At 46.3% G+C, this 18,921-nt stretch overlaps 12 non-coding genes across 12 annotated transcripts; all 12 read left to right on the forward strand.

The window, feature by feature from the left end:
- The first annotated feature begins 111 nt into the window (after positions 1-111).
- On the forward strand, positions 112-302 carry LOC142270773 (U2 spliceosomal RNA). The gene has a single exon (XR_012735997.1). It is a non-coding gene; the product is annotated as a U2 spliceosomal RNA (small nuclear RNA).
- A 1,387-nt stretch (positions 303-1,689) lies between these two features.
- LOC142270774 (U2 spliceosomal RNA) lies at positions 1,690-1,880 on the forward strand. The gene has a single exon (XR_012735998.1). It is a non-coding gene; the product is annotated as a U2 spliceosomal RNA (small nuclear RNA).
- A 1,388-nt stretch (positions 1,881-3,268) lies between these two features.
- LOC142270775 (U2 spliceosomal RNA) lies at positions 3,269-3,459 on the forward strand. The gene has a single exon (XR_012735999.1). It is a non-coding gene; the product is annotated as a U2 spliceosomal RNA (small nuclear RNA).
- Positions 3,460-4,846: 1,387 nt separating this feature from the next.
- Positions 4,847-5,037, forward strand: LOC142270777 (U2 spliceosomal RNA). Its single transcript, XR_012736000.1, has one exon. It is a non-coding gene; the product is annotated as a U2 spliceosomal RNA (small nuclear RNA).
- A 1,387-nt stretch (positions 5,038-6,424) lies between these two features.
- On the forward strand, positions 6,425-6,615 carry LOC142270779 (U2 spliceosomal RNA). The gene has a single exon (XR_012736002.1). It is a non-coding gene; the product is annotated as a U2 spliceosomal RNA (small nuclear RNA).
- A 1,387-nt stretch (positions 6,616-8,002) lies between these two features.
- LOC142270780 (U2 spliceosomal RNA) lies at positions 8,003-8,193 on the forward strand. The gene has a single exon (XR_012736003.1). It is a non-coding gene; the product is annotated as a U2 spliceosomal RNA (small nuclear RNA).
- Positions 8,194-9,580: 1,387 nt separating this feature from the next.
- LOC142270781 (U2 spliceosomal RNA) lies at positions 9,581-9,771 on the forward strand. Its single transcript, XR_012736004.1, has one exon. It is a non-coding gene; the product is annotated as a U2 spliceosomal RNA (small nuclear RNA).
- Positions 9,772-11,160: 1,389 nt separating this feature from the next.
- On the forward strand, positions 11,161-11,351 carry LOC142270795 (U2 spliceosomal RNA). The gene has a single exon (XR_012736017.1). It is a non-coding gene; the product is annotated as a U2 spliceosomal RNA (small nuclear RNA).
- A 1,386-nt stretch (positions 11,352-12,737) lies between these two features.
- LOC142270782 (U2 spliceosomal RNA) lies at positions 12,738-12,928 on the forward strand. Its single transcript, XR_012736005.1, has one exon. It is a non-coding gene; the product is annotated as a U2 spliceosomal RNA (small nuclear RNA).
- Positions 12,929-14,315: 1,387 nt separating this feature from the next.
- LOC142270783 (U2 spliceosomal RNA) lies at positions 14,316-14,506 on the forward strand. Its single transcript, XR_012736006.1, has one exon. It is a non-coding gene; the product is annotated as a U2 spliceosomal RNA (small nuclear RNA).
- A 1,387-nt stretch (positions 14,507-15,893) lies between these two features.
- Positions 15,894-16,084, forward strand: LOC142270784 (U2 spliceosomal RNA). Its single transcript, XR_012736007.1, has one exon. It is a non-coding gene; the product is annotated as a U2 spliceosomal RNA (small nuclear RNA).
- Positions 16,085-17,471: 1,387 nt separating this feature from the next.
- LOC142270785 (U2 spliceosomal RNA) lies at positions 17,472-17,662 on the forward strand. Its single transcript, XR_012736008.1, has one exon. It is a non-coding gene; the product is annotated as a U2 spliceosomal RNA (small nuclear RNA).
- Positions 17,663-18,921: the final 1,259 nt, after the last annotated feature.

Below are 18,921 nucleotides of genomic sequence, written 5' to 3' on the forward strand. Positions count from 1 at the left end.
GGTGACAAAATGTCTTGTGTAGGCGTGGGTTTGTCTCCCTCTCGCTCTCTCTCCCTAAGATGTGTCCGGCATAGGCCAGGGTGCCACTCGAGGCCCAAACCAATTCTGGTTATCGCTTCTCGGCCTTTTGGCTAAGATCAAGTGTAGTATCTGTTCTTATCAGTTTAATATCTGATACGTCCCCTATCTGGGGACCATATATTAAATGGATTTTTAGAACAGGGAGATGGAAAAAGAGCTTGCTCTGTCCACTCCACGCATTGACCTGGTATTGCAGTACCTCCAGGAACGGTGCACCCCTTCTTAACCCAGTTTCCAAAAGCAGAACTCAATTCACCTGATTCATATTAGCCCGATTTAATGAATTGGAAGAAAGCATACGTCTTCATATGCACCTCAATTTGGCCCATTCACTTTTCACACTTCCTCCTTTTGTTTTTTATCTTTCACACTTTTGACTTTCTTTATTCATCCAAATAGCAAACTCATCACCACTCAACCTGACCAACTCGGCTATGTCCCCGTGCTGCAGTTCTCTGTCTTATCTAGATCATTTGCAATTGAATGGAATAGATCCCTTTTGGACAAAGTGGATTCACCTGCTGCTGCAGTGACCACAGGTGTGATAACATCTAGAATTGGCATCTGGTGCGATCTCTCCGCTTCCACTCCAAAGAAAGTTACCTGTTTATTCCTATCATGCATTGGTTTTTGGGGTTTTCTTTGAGTAATGATGATCTCTTTAGTAGTCTGTTGGCGCCCTCTCCTGGAGGAATAGTTTGCTTGCTCTTGGACATTCTAAAAGAGAGGTCATGATAGACATTGAGCTTCTGAGCTCAATTGGGGAAAGTCATGGGTGATGAATGTTTGCAACCTACTGCGAAGCCTCATACCGCAATATAAGGAACGTCAAATACTAAGAAAGGGCGGCCTATGAAAGAATTACTACTTTCAATAAGTACACTTAAACGGCTAATTGGGAATAGAAAAACTGTAAAAAGCCCTCTGAGAAAGCCCCCCTCTAACCTTTGATAGTAAGCTTTTCTGTAGTCTGCCTGTTGATGTATTTTCCGTTTGAACTGTGCACAACATGAAGAGACGGAACACTGGCGGCTTGTCACAATGCCCCCCGATGACATCACAATAGCGCTGCTGCCTAGAAAACAAGCTGCGCAGAAGAAGTTGTTCTTTGGGTGGGAGGGTGGGCTAGTGGAAGGAGGGGGCAATCTCTTTTTTTCCCGGGTGGTAGGGGGATGACAGGAGAAGGGAAGCGGGTGGTGAGAAAGGTACAGAGGGCAGGGTTTGGGGGCTGGGAAGGAAAGGGAAAAGATTAGGGTTTGGGGATGATGAAAGGGCTTTCTACGGGTAAGGATGGCAAAGGGTGGCAGTGACGGAAAGTCAGGCAACCTGTCCTGTCCGTCTTTTTGTATCGTGAATTGGAAAGACTGCAAGGGGGAGGGGAGTTGCTTGCGCCCTAAAGGAGGAGTTATTCAGATTCATTGCAGTGGGCGGCGGCTGCAAAACGCACCATTCTTCTTGTTTTGGCTCTGCAAAGCAGCCTTTTCAAGGGTTGGCTTGGGTGACAAAATGTCTTGTGTAGGCGTGGGTTTGTCTCCCTCTCGCTCTCTCTCCCTAAGATGTGTCCGGCATAGGCCAGGGTGCCACTCGAGGCCCAAACCAATTCTGGTTATCGCTTCTCGGCCTTTTGGCTAAGATCAAGTGTAGTATCTGTTCTTATCAGTTTAATATCTGATACGTCCCCTATCTGGGGACCATATATTAAATGGATTTTTAGAACAGGGAGATGGAAAAAGAGCTTGCTCTGTCCACTCCACGCATTGACCTGGTATTGCAGTACCTCCAGGAACGGTGCACCCCTTCTTAACCCAGTTTCCAAAAGCAGAACTCAATTCACCTGATTCATATTAGCCCGATTTAATGAATTGGAAGAAAGCATACGTCTTCATATGCACCTCAATTTGGCCCATTCACTTTTCACACTTCCTCCTTTTGTTTTTTATCTTTCACACTTTTGACTTTCTTTATTCATCCAAATAGCAAACTCATCACCACTCAACCTGACCAACTCGGCTATGTCCCCGTGCTGCAGTTCTCTGTCTTATCTAGATCATTTGCAATTGAATGGAATAGATCCCTTTTGGACAAAGTGGATTCACCTGCTGCTGCAGTGACCACAGGTGTGATAACATCTAGAATTGGCATCTGGTGCGATCTCTCCGCTTCCACTCCAAAGAAAGTTACCTGTTTATTCCTATCATGCATTGGTTTTTGGGGTTTTCTTTGAGTAATGATGATCTCTTTAGTAGTCTGTTGGCGCCCTCTCCTGGAGGAATAGTTTGCTTGCTCTTGGACATTCTAAAAGAGAGGTCATGATAGACATTGAGCTTCTGAGCTCAATTGGGGAAAGTCATGGGTGATGAATGTTTGCAACCTACTGCGAAGCCTCATACCGCAATATAAGGAACGTCAAATACTAAGAAAGGGCGGCCTATGAAAGAATTACTACTTTCAATAAGTACACTTAAACGGCTAATTGGGAATAGAAAAACTGTAAAAAGCCCTCTGAGAAAGCCCCCCTCTAACCTTTGATAGTAAGCTTTTCTGTAGTCTGCCTGTTGATGTATTTTCCGTTTGAACTGTGCACAACATGAAGAGACGGAACACTGGCGGCTTGTCACAATGCCCCCCGATGACATCACAATAGCGCTGCTGCCTAGAAAACAAGCTGCGCAGAAGAAGTTGTTCTTTGGGTGGGAGGGTGGGCTAGTGGAAGGAGGGGGCAATCTCTTTTTTTCCCGGGTGGTAGGGGGATGACAGGAGAAGGGAAGCGGGTGGTGAGAAAGGTACAGAGGGCAGGGTTTGGGGGCTGGGAAGGAAAGGGAAAAGATTAGGGTTTGGGGATGATGAAAGGGCTTTCTACGGGTAAGGATGGCAAAGGGTGGCAGTGACGGAAAGTCAGGCAACCTGTCCTGTCCGTCTTTTTGTATCGTGAATTGGAAAGACTGCAAGGGGGAGGGGAGTTGCTTGCGCCCTAAAGGAGGAGTTATTCAGATTCATTGCAGTGGGCGGCGGCTGCAAAACGCACCATTCTTCTTGTTTTGGCTCTGCAAAGCAGCCTTTTCAAGGGTTGGCTTGGGTGACAAAATGTCTTGTGTAGGCGTGGGTTTTGTCTCCCTCTCGCTCTCTCTCCCTAAGATGTGTCCGGCATAGGCCAGGGTGCCACTCGAGGCCCAAACCAATTCTGGTTATCGCTTCTCGGCCTTTTGGCTAAGATCAAGTGTAGTATCTGTTCTTATCAGTTTAATATCTGATACGTCCCCTATCTGGGGACCATATATTAAATGGATTTTTAGAACAGGGAGATGGAAAAAGAGCTTGCTCTGTCCACTCCACGCATTGACCTGGTATTGCAGTACCTCCAGGAACGGTGCACCCCTTCTTAACCCAGTTTCCAAAAGCAGAACTCAATTCACCTGATTCATATTAGCCCGATTTAATGAATTGGAAGAAAGCATACGTCTTCATATGCACCTCAATTTGGCCCATTCACTTTTCACACTTCCTCCTTTTGTTTTTTATCTTTCACACTTTTGACTTTCTTTATTCATCCAAATAGCAAACTCATCACCACTCAACCTGACCAACTCGGCTATGTCCCCGTGCTGCAGTTCTCTGTCTTATCTAGATCATTTGCAATTGAATGGAATAGATCCCTTTTGGACAAAGTGGATTCACCTGCTGCTGCAGTGACCACAGGTGTGATAACATCTAGAATTGGCATCTGGTGCGATCTCTCCGCTTCCACTCCAAAGAAAGTTACCTGTTTATTCCTATCATGCATTGGTTTTTGGGGTTTTCTTTGAGTAATGATGATCTCTTTAGTAGTCTGTTGGCGCCCTCTCCTGGAGGAATAGTTTGCTTGCTCTTGGACATTCTAAAAGAGAGGTCATGATAGACATTGAGCTTCTGAGCTCAATTGGGGAAAGTCATGGGTGATGAATGTTTGCAACCTACTGCGAAGCCTCATACCGCAATATAAGGAACGTCAAATACTAAGAAAGGGCGGCCTATGAAAGAATTACTACTTTCAATAAGTACACTTAAACGGCTAATTGGGAATAGAAAAACTGTAAAAAGCCCTCTGAGAAAGCCCCCCTCTAACCTTTGATAGTAAGCTTTTCTGTAGTCTGCCTGTTGATGTATTTTCCGTTTGAACTGTGCACAACATGAAGAGACGGAACACTGGCGGCTTGTCACAATGCCCCCCGATGACATCACAATAGCGCTGCTGCCTAGAAAACAAGCTGCGCAGAAGAAGTTGTTCTTTGGGTGGGAGGGTGGGCTAGTGGAAGGAGGGGGCAATCTCTTTTTTTCCCGGGTGGTAGGGGGATGACAGGAGAAGGGAAGCGGGTGGTGAGAAAGGTACAGAGGGCAGGGTTTGGGGGCTGGGAAGGAAAGGGAAAAGATTAGGGTTTGGGGATGATGAAAGGGCTTTCTACGGGTAAGGATGGCAAAGGGTGGCAGTGACGGAAAGTCAGGCAACCTGTCCTGTCCGTCTTTTTGTATCGTGAATTGGAAAGACTGCAAGGGGGAGGGGAGTTGCTTGCGCCCTAAAGGAGGAGTTATTCAGATTCATTGCAGTGGGCGGCGGCTGCAAAACGCACCATTCTTCTTGTTTTGGCTCTGCAAAGCAGCCTTTTCAAGGGTTGGCTTGGGTGACAAAATGTCTTGTGTAGGCGTGGGTTTGTCTCCCTCTCGCTCTCTCTCCCTAAGATGTGTCCGGCATAGGCCAGGGTGCCACTCGAGGCCCAAACCAATTCTGGTTATCGCTTCTCGGCCTTTTGGCTAAGATCAAGTGTAGTATCTGTTCTTATCAGTTTAATATCTGATACGTCCCCTATCTGGGGACCATATATTAAATGGATTTTTAGAACAGGGAGATGGAAAAAGAGCTTGCTCTGTCCACTCCACGCATTGACCTGGTATTGCAGTACCTCCAGGAACGGTGCACCCCTTCTTAACCCAGTTTCCAAAAGCAGAACTCAATTCACCTGATTCATATTAGCCCGATTTAATGAATTGGAAGAAAGCATACGTCTTCATATGCACCTCAATTTGGCCCATTCACTTTTCACACTTCCTCCTTTTGTTTTTTATCTTTCACACTTTTGACTTTCTTTATTCATCCAAATAGCAAACTCATCACCACTCAACCTGACCAACTCGGCTATGTCCCCGTGCTGCAGTTCTCTGTCTTATCTAGATCATTTGCAATTGAATGGAATAGATCCCTTTTGGACAAAGTGGATTCACCTGCTGCTGCAGTGACCACAGGTGTGATAACATCTAGAATTGGCATCTGGTGCGATCTCTCCGCTTCCACTCCAAAGAAAGTTACCTGTTTATTCCTATCATGCATTGGTTTTTGGGGTTTTCTTTGAGTAATGATGATCTCTTTAGTAGTCTGTTGGCGCCCTCTCCTGGAGGAATAGTTTGCTTGCTCTTGGACATTCTAAAAGAGAGGTCATGATAGACATTGAGCTTCTGAGCTCAATTGGGGAAAGTCATGGGTGATGAATGTTTGCAACCTACTGCGAAGCCTCATACCGCAATATAAGGAACGTCAAATACTAAGAAAGGGCGGCCTATGAAAGAATTACTACTTTCAATAAGTACACTTAAACGGCTAATTGGGAATAGAAAAACTGTAAAAAGCCCTCTGAGAAAGCCCCCCTCTAACCTTTGATAGTAAGCTTTTCTGTAGTCTGCCTGTTGATGTATTTTCCGTTTGAACTGTGCACAACATGAAGAGACGGAACACTGGCGGCTTGTCACAATGCCCCCCGATGACATCACAATAGCGCTGCTGCCTAGAAAACAAGCTGCGCAGAAGAAGTTGTTCTTTGGGTGGGAGGGTGGGCTAGTGGAAGGAGGGGGCAATCTCTTTTTTTCCCGGGTGGTAGGGGGATGACAGGAGAAGGGAAGCGGGTGGTGAGAAAGGTACAGAGGGCAGGGTTTGGGGGCTGGGAAGGAAAGGGAAAAGATTAGGGTTTGGGGATGATGAAAGGGCTTTCTACGGGTAAGGATGGCAAAGGGTGGCAGTGACGGAAAGTCAGGCAACCTGTCCTGTCCGTCTTTTTGTATCGTGAATTGGAAAGACTGCAAGGGGGAGGGGAGTTGCTTGCGCCCTAAAGGAGGAGTTATTCAGATTCATTGCAGTGGGCGGCGGCTGCAAAACGCACCATTCTTCTTGTTTTGGCTCTGCAAAGCAGCCTTTTCAAGGGTTGGCTTGGGTGACAAAATGTCTTGTGTAGGCGTGGGTTTGTCTCCCTCTCGCTCTCTCTCCCTAAGATGTGTCCGGCATAGGCCAGGGTGCCACTCGAGGCCCAAACCAATTCTGGTTATCGCTTCTCGGCCTTTTGGCTAAGATCAAGTGTAGTATCTGTTCTTATCAGTTTAATATCTGATACGTCCCCTATCTGGGGACCATATATTAAATGGATTTTTAGAACAGGGAGATGGAAAAAGAGCTTGCTCTGTCCACTCCACGCATTGACCTGGTATTGCAGTACCTCCAGGAACGGTGCACCCCTTCTTAACCCAGTTTCCAAAAGCAGAACTCAATTCACCTGATTCATATTAGCCCGATTTAATGAATTGGAAGAAAGCATACGTCTTCATATGCACCTCAATTTGGCCCATTCACTTTTCACACTTCCTCCTTTTGTTTTTTATCTTTCACACTTTTGACTTTCTTTATTCATCCAAATAGCAAACTCATCACCACTCAACCTGACCAACTCGGCTATGTCCCCGTGCTGCAGTTCTCTGTCTTATCTAGATCATTTGCAATTGAATGGAATAGATCCCTTTTGGACAAAGTGGATTCACCTGCTGCTGCAGTGACCACAGGTGTGATAACATCTAGAATTGGCATCTGGTGCGATCTCTCCGCTTCCACTCCAAAGAAAGTTACCTGTTTATTCCTATCATGCATTGGTTTTTGGGGTTTTCTTTGAGTAATGATGATCTCTTTAGTAGTCTGTTGGCGCCCTCTCCTGGAGGAATAGTTTGCTTGCTCTTGGACATTCTAAAAGAGAGGTCATGATAGACATTGAGCTTCTGAGCTCAATTGGGGAAAGTCATGGGTGATGAATGTTTGCAACCTACTGCGAAGCCTCATACCGCAATATAAGGAACGTCAAATACTAAGAAAGGGCGGCCTATGAAAGAATTACTACTTTCAATAAGTACACTTAAACGGCTAATTGGGAATAGAAAAACTGTAAAAAGCCCTCTGAGAAAGCCCCCCTCTAACCTTTGATAGTAAGCTTTTCTGTAGTCTGCCTGTTGATGTATTTTCCGTTTGAACTGTGCACAACATGAAGAGACGGAACACTGGCGGCTTGTCACAATGCCCCCCGATGACATCACAATAGCGCTGCTGCCTAGAAAACAAGCTGCGCAGAAGAAGTTGTTCTTTGGGTGGGAGGGTGGGCTAGTGGAAGGAGGGGGCAATCTCTTTTTTTCCCGGGTGGTAGGGGGATGACAGGAGAAGGGAAGCGGGTGGTGAGAAAGGTACAGAGGGCAGGGTTTGGGGGCTGGGAAGGAAAGGGAAAAGATTAGGGTTTGGGGATGATGAAAGGGCTTTCTACGGGTAAGGATGGCAAAGGGTGGCAGTGACGGAAAGTCAGGCAACCTGTCCTGTCCGTCTTTTTGTATCGTGAATTGGAAAGACTGCAAGGGGGAGGGGAGTTGCTTGCGCCCTAAAGGAGGAGTTATTCAGATTCATTGCAGTGGGCGGCGGCTGCAAAACGCACCATTCTTCTTGTTTTGGCTCTGCAAAGCAGCCTTTTCAAGGGTTGGCTTGGGTGACAAAATGTCTTGTGTAGGCGTGGGTTTGTCTCCCTCTCGCTCTCTCTCCCTAAGATGTGTCCGGCATAGGCCAGGGTGCCACTCGAGGCCCAAACCAATTCTGGTTATCGCTTCTCGGCCTTTTGGCTAAGATCAAGTGTAGTATCTGTTCTTATCAGTTTAATATCTGATACGTCCCCTATCTGGGGACCATATATTAAATGGATTTTTAGAACAGGGAGATGGAAAAAGAGCTTGCTCTGTCCACTCCACGCATTGACCTGGTATTGCAGTACCTCCAGGAACGGTGCACCCCTTCTTAACCCAGTTTCCAAAAGCAGAACTCAATTCACCTGATTCATATTAGCCCGATTTAATGAATTGGAAGAAAGCATACGTCTTCATATGCACCTCAATTTGGCCCATTCACTTTTCACACTTCCTCCTTTTGTTTTTTATCTTTCACACTTTTGACTTTCTTTATTCATCCAAATAGCAAACTCATCACCACTCAACCTGACCAACTCGGCTATGTCCCCGTGCTGCAGTTCTCTGTCTTATCTAGATCATTTGCAATTGAATGGAATAGATCCCTTTTGGACAAAGTGGATTCACCTGCTGCTGCAGTGACCACAGGTGTGATAACATCTAGAATTGGCATCTGGTGCGATCTCTCCGCTTCCACTCCAAAGAAAGTTACCTGTTTATTCCTATCATGCATTGGTTTTTGGGGTTTTCTTTGAGTAATGATGATCTCTTTAGTAGTCTGTTGGCGCCCTCTCCTGGAGGAATAGTTTGCTTGCTCTTGGACATTCTAAAAGAGAGGTCATGATAGACATTGAGCTTCTGAGCTCAATTGGGGAAAGTCATGGGTGATGAATGTTTGCAACCTACTGCGAAGCCTCATACCGCAATATAAGGAACGTCAAATACTAAGAAAGGGCGGCCTATGAAAGAATTACTACTTTCAATAAGTACACTTAAACGGCTAATTGGGAATAGAAAAACTGTAAAAAGCCCTCTGAGAAAGCCCCCCTCTAACCTTTGATAGTAAGCTTTTCTGTAGTCTGCCTGTTGATGTATTTTCCGTTTGAACTGTGCACAACATGAAGAGACGGAACACTGGCGGCTTGTCACAATGCCCCCCGATGACATCACAATAGCGCTGCTGCCTAGAAAACAAGCTGCGCAGAAGAAGTTGTTCTTTGGGTGGGAGGGTGGGCTAGTGGAAGGAGGGGGCAATCTCTTTTTTTCCCGGGTGGTAGGGGGATGACAGGAGAAGGGAAGCGGGTGGTGAGAAAGGTACAGAGGGCAGGGTTTGGGGGCTGGGAAGGAAAGGGAAAAGATTAGGGTTTGGGGATGATGAAAGGGCTTTCTACGGGTAAGGATGGCAAAGGGTGGCAGTGACGGAAAGTCAGGCAACCTGTCCTGTCCGTCTTTTTGTATCGTGAATTGGAAAGACTGCAAGGGGGAGGGGAGTTGCTTGCGCCCTAAAGGAGGAGTTATTCAGATTCATTGCAGTGGGCGGCGGCTGCAAAACGCACCATTCTTCTTGTTTTGGCTCTGCAAAGCAGCCTTTTCAAGGGTTGGCTTGGGTGACAAAATGTCTTGTGTAGGCGTGGGTTTGTCTCCCTCTCGCTCTCTCTCCCTAAGATGTGTCCGGCATAGGCCAGGGTGCCACTCGAGGCCCAAACCAATTCTGGTTATCGCTTCTCGGCCTTTTGGCTAAGATCAAGTGTAGTATCTGTTCTTATCAGTTTAATATCTGATACGTCCCCTATCTGGGGACCATATATTAAATGGATTTTTAGAACAGGGAGATGGAAAAAGAGCTTGCTCTGTCCACTCCACGCATTGACCTGGTATTGCAGTACCTCCAGGAACGGTGCACCCCTTCTTAACCCAGTTTCCAAAAGCAGAACTCAATTCACCTGATTCATATTAGCCCGATTTAATGAATTGGAAGAAAGCATACGTCTTCATATGCACCTCAATTTGGCCCATTCACTTTTCACACTTCCTCCTTTTGTTTTTTATCTTTCACACTTTTGACTTTCTTTATTCATCCAAATAGCAAACTCATCACCACTCAACCTGACCAACTCGGCTATGTCCCCGTGCTGCAGTTCTCTGTCTTATCTAGATCATTTGCAATTGAATGGAATAGATCCCTTTTGGACAAAGTGGATTCACCTGCTGCTGCAGTGACCACAGGTGTGATAACATCTAGAATTGGCATCTGGTGCGATCTCTCCGCTTCCACTCCAAAGAAAGTTACCTGTTTATTCCTATCATGCATTGGTTTTTGGGGTTTTCTTTGAGTAATGATGATCTCTTTAGTAGTCTGTTGGCGCCCTCTCCTGGAGGAATAGTTTGCTTGCTCTTGGACATTCTAAAAGAGAGGTCATGATAGACATTGAGCTTCTGAGCTCAATTGGGGAAAGTCATGGGTGATGAATGTTTGCAACCTACTGCGAAGCCTCATACCGCAATATAAGGAACGTCAAATACTAAGAAAGGGCGGCCTATGAAAGAATTACTACTTTCAATAAGTACACTTAAACGGCTAATTGGGAATAGAAAAACTGTAAAAAGCCCTCTGAGAAAGCCCCCCTCTAACCTTTGATAGTAAGCTTTTCTGTAGTCTGCCTGTTGATGTATTTTCCGTTTGAACTGTGCACAACATGAAGAGACGGAACACTGGCGGCTTGTCACAATGCCCCCCGATGACATCACAATAGCGCTGCTGCCTAGAAAACAAGCTGCGCAGAAGAAGTTGTTCTTTGGGTGGGAGGGTGGGCTAGTGGAAGGAGGGGGCAATCTCTTTTTTTCCCGGGTGGTAGGGGGATGACAGGAGAAGGGAAGCGGGGTGGTGAGAAAGGTACAGAGGGCAGGGTTTGGGGGCTGGGAAGGAAAGGGAAAAGATTAGGGTTTGGGGATGATGAAAGGGCTTTCTACGGGTAAGGATTGGCAAAGGGTGGCAGTGACGGAAAGTCAGGCAACCTGTCCTGTCCGTCTTTTTGTATCGTGAATTGAAAGACTGCAAGGGGGAGGGGAGTTGCTTGCGCCCTAAAGGAGGAGTTATTCAGATTCATTGCAGTGGGGCGGCGGCTGCAAAACGCACCATTCTTCTTGTTTTGGCTCTGCAAAGCAGCCTTTTCAAGGGTTGGCTTGGGTGACAAAATGTCTTGTGTAGGCGTGGGTTTGTCTCCCTCTCGCTCTCTCTCCCTAAGATGTGTCCGGCATAGGCCAGGGTGCCACTCGAGGCCCAAACCAATTCTGGTTATCGCTTCTCGCCTTTTGGCTAAGATCAAGTGTAGTATCTGTTCTTATCAGTTTAATATCTGATACGTCCCCTATCTGGGGACCATATATTAAATGGATTTTTAGAACAGGGAGATGGAAAAAGAGCTTGCTCTGTCCACTCCACGCATTTGACCTGGTATTGCAGTACCTCCAGGAACGGTGCACCCCTTCTTAACCCAGTTTCCAAAAGCAGAACTCAATTCACCTGATTCATATTAGCCCGATTTAATGAATTGGAAGAAAGCATACGTCTTCATATGCACCTCAATTTGGCCCATTCACTTTTCACACTTCCTCCTTTTGTTTTTTATCTTTCACACTTTTGACTTTCTTTATTCATCCAAATAGCAAACTCATCACCACTCAACCTGACCAACTCGGCTATGTCCCCGTGCTGCAGTTCTCTGTCTATCTAGATCATTTGCAATTGAATGGAATAGATCCCTTTTGGACAAAGTGGATTCACCTGCTGCTGCAGTGACCACAGGTGTGATAACATCTAGAATTGGCATCTGGTGCGATCTCTCCGCTTCCACTCCAAAGAAAGTTACCTGTTTATTCCTATCATGCATTGGTTTTTGGGGTTTTCTTTGAGTAATGATGATCTCTTTAGTAGTCTGTTGCGCCCTCTCCTGGAGGAATAGTTTGCTTGCTCTTGGACATTCTAAAAGAGAGGTCATGATAGACATTGAGCTTCTGAGCTCAATTGGGGAAAGTCATGGGTGATGAATGTTTGCAACCTACTGCGAAGCCTCATACCGCAATATAAGGAACGTCAAATACTAAGAAAGGGCGGCCTATGAAAGAATTACTACTTTCAATAAGTACACTTAAACGGCTAATTGGGAATAGAAAAACTGTAAAAAGCCCTCTGAGAAAGCCCCCCTCTAACCTTTGATAGTAAGCTTTTCTGTAGTCTGCCTGTTGATGTATTTTCCGTTTGAACTGTGCACAACATGAAGAGACGGAACACTGGCGGCTTGTCACAATGCCCCCCGATGACATCACAATAGCGCTGCTGCCTAGAAAACAAGCTGCGCAGAAGAAGTTGTTCTTTGGGTGGGAGGGTGGGCTAGTGGAAGGAGGGGGCAATCTCTTTTTTTCCCGGGTGGTAGGGGGATGACAGGAGAAGGGAAGCGGGTGGTGAGAAAGGTACAGAGGGCAGGGTTTGGGGGTCTGGGAAGGAAAGGGAAAAGATTAGGGTTTGGGGATGATGAAAGGGCTTTCTACGGGTAAGGATGGCAAAGGGTGGCAGTGACGGAAAGTCAGGCAACCTGTCCTGTCCGTCTTTTTGTATCGTGAATTGGAAAGACTGCAAGGGGGAGGGGAGTTGCTTGCGCCCTAAAGGAGGAGTTATTCAGATTCATTGCAGTGGGCGGCGGCTGCAAAACGCACCATTCTTCTTGTTTTGGCTCTGCAAAGCAGCCTTTTCAAGGGTTGGCTTGGGTGACAAAATGTCTTGTGTAGGCGTGGGTTTGTCTCCCTCTCGCTCTCTCTCCCTAAGATGTGTCCGGCATAGGCCAGGGTGCCACTCGAGGCCCAAACCAATTCTGGTTATCGCTTCTCGGCCTTTTGGCTAAGATCAAGTGTAGTATCTGTTCTTATCAGTTTAATATCTGATACGTCCCCTATCTGGGGACCATATATTAAATGGATTTTTAGAACAGGGAGATGGAAAAAGAGCTTGCTCTGTCCACTCCACGCATTGACCTGGTATTGCAGTACCTCCAGGAACGGTGCACCCCTTCTTAACCCAGTTTCCAAAAGCAGAACTCAATTCACCTGATTCATATTAGCCCGATTTAATGAATTGGAAGAAAGCATACGTCTTCATATGCACCTCAATTTGGCCCATTCACTTTTCACACTTCCTCCTTTTGTTTTTTATCTTTCACACTTTTGACTTTCTTTATTCATCCAAATAGCAAACTCATCACCACTCAACCTGACCAACTCGGCTATGTCCCCGTGCTGCAGTTCTCTGTCTTATCTAGATCATTTGCAATTGAATGGAATAGATCCCTTTTGGACAAAGTGGATTCACCTGCTGCTGCAGTGACCACAGGTGTGATAACATCTAGAATTGGCATCTGGTGCGATCTCTCCGCTTCCACTCCAAAGAAAGTTACCTGTTTATTCCTATCATGCATTGGTTTTTGGGGTTTTCTTTGAGTAATGATGATCTCTTTAGTAGTCTGTTGGCGCCCTCTCCTGGAGGAATAGTTTGCTTGCTCTTGGACATTCTAAAAGAGAGGTCATGATAGACATTGAGCTTCTGAGCTCAATTGGGGAAAGTCATGGGTGATGAATGTTTGCAACCTACTGCGAAGCCTCATACCGCAATATAAGGAACGTCAAATACTAAGAAAGGGCGGCCTATGAAAGAATTACTACTTTCAATAAGTACACTTAAACGGCTAATTGGGAATAGAAAAACTGTAAAAAGCCCTCTGAGAAAGCCCCCCTCTAACCTTTGATAGTAAGCTTTTCTGTAGTCTGCCTGTTGATGTATTTTCCGTTTGAACTGTGCACAACATGAAGAGACGGAACACTGGCGGCTTGTCACAATGCCCCCCGATGACATCACAATAGCGCTGCTGCCTAGAAAACAAGCTGCGCAGAAGAAGTTGTTCTTTGGGTGGGAGGGTGGGCTAGTGGAAGGAGGGGGCAATCTCTTTTTTTCCCGGGTGGTAGGGGGATGACAGGAGAAGGGAAGCGGGTGGTGAGAAAGGTACAGAGGGCAGGGTTTGGGGGCTGGGAAGGAAAGGGAAAAGATTAGGGTTTGGGGATGATGAAAGGGCTTTCTACGGGTAAGGATGGCAAAGGGTGGCAGTGACGGAAAGTCAGGCAACCTGTCCTGTCCGTCTTTTTGTATCGTGAATTGGAAAGACTGCAAGGGGGAGGGGAGTTGCTTGCGCCCTAAAGGAGGAGTTATTCAGATTCATTGCAGTGGGCGGCGGCTGCAAAACGCACCATTCTTCTTGTTTTGGCTCTGCAAAGCAGCCTTTTCAAGGGTTGGCTTGGGTGACAAAATGTCTTGTGTAGGCGTGGGTTTGTCTCCCTCTCGCTCTCTCTCCCTAAGATGTGTCCGGCATAGGCCAGGGTGCCACTCGAGGCCCAAACCAATTCTGGTTATCGCTTCTCGGCCTTTTGGCTAAGATCAAGTGTAGTATCTGTTCTTATCAGTTTAATATCTGATACGTCCCCTATCTGGGGACCATATATTAAATGGATTTTTAGAACAGGGAGATGGAAAAAGAGCTTGCTCTGTCCACTCCACGCATTGACCTGGTATTGCAGTACCTCCAGGAACGGTGCACCCCTTCTTAACCCAGTTTCCAAAAGCAGAACTCAATTCACCTGATTCATATTAGCCCGATTTAATGAATTGGAAGAAAGCATACGTCTTCATATGCACCTCAATTTGGCCCATTCACTTTTCACACTTCCTCCTTTTGTTTTTTATCTTTCACACTTTTGACTTTCTTTATTCATCCAAATAGCAAACTCATCACCACTCAACCTGACCAACTCGGCTATGTCCCCGTGCTGCAGTTCTCTGTCTTATCTAGATCATTTGCAATTGAATGGAATAGATCCCTTTTGGACAAAGTGGATTCACCTGCTGCTGCAGTGACCACAGGTGTGATAACATCTAGAATTGGCATCTGGTGCGATCTCTCCGCTTCCACTCCAAAGAAAGTTACCTGTTTATTCCTATCATGCATTGGTTTTTGGGGTTTTCTTTGAGTAATGATGATCTCTTTAGTAGTCTGTTGGCGCCCTCTCCTGGAGGAATAGTTTGCTTGCTCTTGGACATTCTAAAAGAGAGGTCATGATAGACATTGAGCTTCTGAGCTCAATTGGGGAAAGTCATGGGTGATGAATGTTTGCAACCTACTGCGAAGCCTCATACCGCAATATAAGGAACGTCAAATACTAAGAAAGGGCGGCCTATGAAAGAATTACTACTTTCAATAAGTACACTTAAACGGCTAATTGGGAATAGAAAAACTGTAAAAAGCCCTCTGAGAAAGCCCCCCTCTAACCTTTGATAGTAAGCTTTTCTGTAGTCTGCCTGTTGATGTATTTTCCGTTTGAACTGTGCACAACATGAAGAGACGGAACACTGGCGGCTTGTCACAATGCCCCCCGATGACATCACAATAGCGCTGCTGCCTAGAAAACAAGCTGCGCAGAAGAAGTTGTTCTTTGGGTGGGAGGGTGGGCTAGTGGAAGGAGGGGGCAATCTCTTTTTTTCCCGGGTGGTAGGGGGATGACAGGAGAAGGGAAGCGGGTGGTGAGAAAGGTACAGAGGGCAGGGTTTGGGGGCTGGGAAGGAAAGGGAAAAGATTAGGGTTTGGGGATGATGAAAGGGCTTTCTACGGGTAAGGATGGCAAAGGGTGGCAGTGACGGAAAGTCAGGCAACCTGTCCTGTCCGTCTTTTTGTATCGTGAATTGGAAAGACTGCAAGGGGGAGGGGAGTTGCTTGCGCCCTAAAGGAGGAGTTATTCAGATTCATTGCAGTGGGCGGCGGCTGCAAAACGCACCATTCTTCTTGTTTTGGCTCTGCAAAGCAGCCTTTTCAAGGGTTGGCTTGGGTGACAAAATGTCTTGTGTAGGCGTGGGTTTGTCTCCCTCTCGCTCTCTCTCCCTAAGATGTGTCCGGCATAGGCCAGGGTGCCACTCGAGGCCCAAACCAATTCTGGTTATCGCTTCTCGGCCTTTTGGCTAAGATCAAGTGTAGTATCTGTTCTTATCAGTTTAATATCTGATACGTCCCCTATCTGGGGACCATATATTAAATGGATTTTTAGAACAGGGAGATGGAAAAAGAGCTTGCTCTGTCCACTCCACGCATTGACCTGGTATTGCAGTACCTCCAGGAACGGTGCACCCCTTCTTAACCCAGTTTCCAAAAGCAGAACTCAATTCACCTGATTCATATTAGCCCGATTTAATGAATTGGAAGAAAGCATACGTCTTCATATGCACCTCAATTTGGCCCATTCACTTTTCACACTTCCTCCTTTTGTTTTTTATCTTTCACACTTTTGACTTTCTTTATTCATCCAAATAGCAAACTCATCACCACTCAACCTGACCAACTCGGCTATGTCCCCGTGCTGCAGTTCTCTGTCTTATCTAGATCATTTGCAATTGAATGGAATAGATCCCTTTTGGACAAAGTGGATTCACCTGCTGCTGCAGTGACCACAGGTGTGATAACATCTAGAATTGGCATCTGGTGCGATCTCTCCGCTTCCACTCCAAAGAAAGTTACCTGTTTATTCCTATCATGCATTGGTTTTTGGGGTTTTCTTTGAGTAATGATGATCTCTTTAGTAGTCTGTTGGCGCCCTCTCCTGGAGGAATAGTTTGCTTGCTCTTGGACATTCTAAAAGAGAGGTCATGATAGACATTGAGCTTCTGAGCTCAATTGGGGAAAGTCATGGGTGATGAATGTTTGCAACCTACTGCGAAGCCTCATACCGCAATATAAGGAACGTCAAATACTAAGAAAGGGCGGCCTATGAAAGAATTACTACTTTCAATAAGTACACTTAAACGGCTAATTGGGAATAGAAAAACTGTAAAAAGCCCTCTGAGAAAGCCCCCCTCTAACCTTTGATAGTAAGCTTTTCTGTAGTCTGCCTGTTGATGTATTTTCCGTTTGAACTGTGCACAACATGAAGAGACGGAACACTGGCGGCTTGTCACAATGCCCCCCGATGACATCACAATAGCGCTGCTGCCTAGAAAACAAGCTGCGCAGAAGAAGTTGTTCTTTGGGTGGGAGGGTGGGCTAGTGGAAGGAGGGGGCAATCTCTTTTTTTCCCGGGTGGTAGGGGGATGACAGGAGAAGGGAAGCGGGTGGTGAGAAAGGTACAGAGGGCAGGGTTTGGGGGCTGGGAAGGAAAGGGAAAAGATTAGGGTTTGGGGATGATGAAAGGGCTTTCTACGGGTAAGGATGGCAAAGGGTGGCAGTGACGGAAAGTCAGGCAACCTGTCCTGTCCGTCTTTTTGTATCGTGAATTGGAAAGACTGCAAGGGGGAGGGGAGTTGCTTGCGCCCTAAAGGAGGAGTTATTCAGATTCATTGCAGTGGGCGGCGGCTGCAAAACGCACCATTCTTCTTGTTTTGGCTCTGCAAAGCAGCCTTTTCAAGGGTTGGCTTGGGTGACAAAATGTCTTGTGTAGGCGTGGGTTTGTCTCCCTCTCGCTCTCTCTCCCTAAGATGTGTCCGGCATAGGCCAGGGTGCCACTCGAGGCCCAAACCAATTCTGGTTATCGCTTCTCGGCCTTTTGGCTAAGATCAAGTGTAGTATCTGTTCTTATCAGTTTAATATCTGATACGTCCCCTATCTGGGGACCATATATTAAATGGATTTTTAGAACAGGGAGATGGAAAAAGAGCTTGCTCTGTCCACTCCACGCATTGACCTGGTATTGCAGTACCTCCAGGAACGGTGCACCCCTTCTTAACCCAGTTTCCAAAAGCAGAACTCAATTCACCTGATTCATATTAGCCCGATTTAATGAATTGGAAGAAAGCATACGTCTTCATATGCACCTCAATTTGGCCCATTCACTTTTCACACTTCCTCCTTTTGTTTTTTATCTTTCACACTTTTGACTTTCTTTATTCATCCAAATAGCAAACTCATCACCACTCAACCTGACCAACTCGGCTATGTCCCCGTGCTGCAGTTCTCTGTCTTATCTAGATCATTTGCAATTGAATGGAATAGATCCCTTTTGGACAAAGTGGATTCACCTGCTGCTGCAGTGACCACAGGTGTGATAACATCTAGAATTGGCATCTGGTGCGATCTCTCCGCTTCCACTCCAAAGAAAGTTACCTGTTTATTCCTATCATGCATTGGTTTTTGGGGTTTTCTTTGAGTAATGATGATCTCTTTAGTAGTCTGTTGGCGCCCTCTCCTGGAGGAATAGTTTGCTTGCTCTTGGACATTCTAAAAGAGAGGTCATGATAGACATTGAGCTTCTGAGCTCAATTGGGGAAAGTCATGGGTGATGAATGTTTGCAACCTACTGCGAAGCCTCATACCGCAATATAAGGAACGTCAAATACTAAGAAAGGGCGGCCTATGAAAGAATTACTACTTTCAATAAGTACACTTAAACGGCTAATTGGGAATAGAAAAACTGTAAAAAGCCCTCTGAGAAAGCCCCCCTCTAACCTTTGATAGTAAGCTTTTCTGTAGTCTGCCTGTTGATGTATTTTCCGTTTGAACTGTGCACAACATGAAGAGACGGAACACTGGCGGCTTGTCACAATGCCCCCCGATGACATCACAATAGCGCTGCTGCCTAGAAAACAAGCTGCGCAGAAGAAGTTGTTCTTTGGGTGGGAGGGTGGGCTAGTGGAAGGAGGGGGCAATCTCTTTTTTTCCCGGGTGGTAGGGGGATGACAGGAGAAGGGAAGCGGGTGGTGAGAAAGGTACAGAGGGCAGGGTTTGGGGGCTGGGAAGGAAAGGGAAAAGATTAGGGTTTGGGGATGATGAAAGGGCTTTCTACGGGTAAGGATGGCAAAGGGTGGCAGTGACGGAAAGTCAGGCAACCTGTCCTGTCCGTCTTTTTGTATCGTGAATTGGAAAGACTGCAAGGGGGAGGGGAGTTGCTTGCGCCCTAAAGGAGGAGTTATTCAGATTCATTGCAGTGGGCGGCGGCTGCAAAACGCACCATTCTTCTTGTTTTGGCTCTGCAAAGCAGCCT

Source organism: Anomaloglossus baeobatrachus, unplaced genomic scaffold (assembly GCF_048569485.1).
Source record: "Anomaloglossus baeobatrachus isolate aAnoBae1 unplaced genomic scaffold, aAnoBae1.hap1 Scaffold_3320, whole genome shotgun sequence".
In the NCBI taxonomy this organism is placed as follows: Eukaryota; Metazoa; Chordata; class Amphibia; order Anura; family Aromobatidae; genus Anomaloglossus; species Anomaloglossus baeobatrachus.